Source organism: Hibiscus syriacus, unplaced genomic scaffold (assembly GCF_006381635.1).
Source record: "Hibiscus syriacus cultivar Baekdansim isolate YM2019G1 unplaced genomic scaffold, ASM638163v2 tig00111099_pilon, whole genome shotgun sequence".
Lineage (NCBI taxonomy): Eukaryota > Viridiplantae > Streptophyta > Magnoliopsida > Malvales > Malvaceae > Hibiscus > Hibiscus syriacus.
In genome coordinates, this window is record NW_024062984.1 from 599,671 (window position 1) to 602,269 (window position 2,599).

A 2,599-nucleotide genomic window follows, 5' to 3' on the forward strand; every position below is an offset into this window, starting at 1 on the left:
AGCCAAATCGAAGCTTTGATTTGGAACGCTTGTAGTTCAATTAATCGAGTGTTAGATCATACGAGAAACATAAGAAAATCAACCCAAAAGACACGATTATATGTACATATTACATCATGAATAAACAGTGTCGTAAATATATTATTATAAGGGTTTTAAATTTTTCGTTCAGTGTCTACCTTTGATTGGTGAAGAAAACAATAGATTGTAAACACAAATTTTATGTACCAAACTGATTATAACTCGTTGGAAAGTGAGAATCCTACAAATATGAACACTCGACGGACCCTAACAATATGATTTTGAAATTCAAATTAATTGCATATGATGTTACAGTTAATTTTTTTCCAGGCAGTTTTTAGTTGAAATTAAATGCAAAATAAATAAATAAAAACCTTTATATAAGAAATTAATATTTTTTGTGTGATTGGGTACCATATACATTTATATATGTATGTATGGATTATTTTATAATATTATAAATTCCGAGTTTAACTTATATTAAAAAAAAGTCTTTATATTTAATTTTACACTTAATATAATAAATATTTTTTTTGTGAATTATTATTTTATCTATTTAAAATCACTAACAAGATGAAAACATTTACACGTCCACTTTTATTAGGTTAAAAAAGAAGAAGACATGTATTGGATATTTTCAGAAACTCAATGCACTTCACACCCACATATATGTTTATATTTATGTTAGTATTAAAAAAAACATTTTGGTTACAGTTGAGTCGATATAAATTTTCGATTACTACGTTTTCAAGGGTATAAAAGTAAAAAAAAATAGAATCTAAATTATAGCTCTCAACATCATTATTGAAAACTTTGCTTACATTATACTCTCTGGGTGGAAAACAAAACAATGGTAGTTAGAGTACTCTCGATAAGTTCACATAATATTTTTCTTAATTTTTAATAGTTTGAGATAATTATTAATAAATTAACTATCAATAACGTATACATTTTCTAAACTCAAATACTAAAATCGGAATTTTTTAAAAAAATAATATTTTTCTAAGGTGCCTAATTTTTGACTTTGACAAAGCATCATTTGGTGCCTAATTTGGTGCCTAACATTATTTGACTTTTAACAATCTCCTACTTGAAGATTTGATTGAAATAATCATATCTTCACATCATTCTTTCTACCTTGTACCTTCATGTTGCTTACGTTTCTAACAGGCCACAGGAGGATCGACACCAGGTAAATTTATCAGCATTGATTGCCTTCGTCATGAAATATGCTATGTTGTTTTTGGTATGGATCTTCTGCATATCTACCGTTCCTTCTTCCACTTTTTCACGAATGAAATGGTACTGAACTCATATGTGCTTTGTCCTTGAATGAAATGCTGGATTCCTTACTAGATGCAAGGCGCTTTTACTGTCACAAAACATAGAGACATACTCTTGATTGTGCCCAAGCTCCTCCAATAACATCTTCAACCATATTGCTTCTTTACTGGCTTGTGTAGCTGCTACATATTCTGCTTCTATTGTGGATGTAGCCACAACTGACTGCAATTTTGAAACCCAGCTTACAGCTCCACCAGCAACTTTAAACACATATCCTGTAGTAGATTTGCTTTTATCCAAGTCCCTGCATAGTCAGAATCTACATACCCATGATTAGTAAGTTTGATCCTCCGTAATATAATGTAACATTTGAGGTCCCTTTGATGTATCTCAAGATCCTTTTTACTGTATTCCAATGCTCTTTTCCTGGATTCGCCATGTACCGACTAACCACTCCCACTGCTTGTGCAATGTCTGGTCTTGTGCATATTATAGCGAACATTAAACTTCCCACTACTGATGCATACGGTACTCGAGACATCTCCATCCTCTCTTATTCACTGCTAGGACTCATACTGGAGTATAATTTGAAGTTAATAGGAAGAGGGGTAGAAATTGGCTTACACTCTTGCATGCTGAATCGTGACAAGATTTTCTTCAAGTAATTCTTTTGTGAAAGCCAAATCTTCCTATTACTTCTGTCTCGGTGAATTTGCATCCCTAGAATCTTGTTTGTTGATCCCAAGTCCTTCATTTCAAATTCCCTAGCCAGTTATGCCTTTAATTCTTTAATATGATCTTTGTTGGGTCCTGCAACCAACATGTCATCCACATACAACAGCAATATAACAAAATCGTTATCACCAGACCTCTTGAAATAAGCACAAGGGTATGCATTAAGTCTGTTGTATCCAAGGCACATAATGAAGGAATCAAATCTCTTATACCAACACATCGGTGCCTGCTTTAGACCGTACATAGATTTGTTCAACCTGCAAACCAAGTTCTTCTTTTCTTTTTCTTCAAAACCTTCAGGCTGGAGCATATAAATCTCTTCTTCTTCAAGATTTCCATGAAGAAAAGTTGTTTTAACATCTAGCTGCTCTAGATGTAAGTTCAATGTAGCACACATTGCCAAAACTACTCGAACTGTTGTTAGTCGAACCACAAGAGAAAATATTTCATTGAAATTAATACCTTCTTTTTAAGCATATCCTTTGACCACCAGTCTTGCACGATACCTCTCAACTTGATCGTCACCATTTCGCTTGATTTTGAAGACCCATTTGTTACC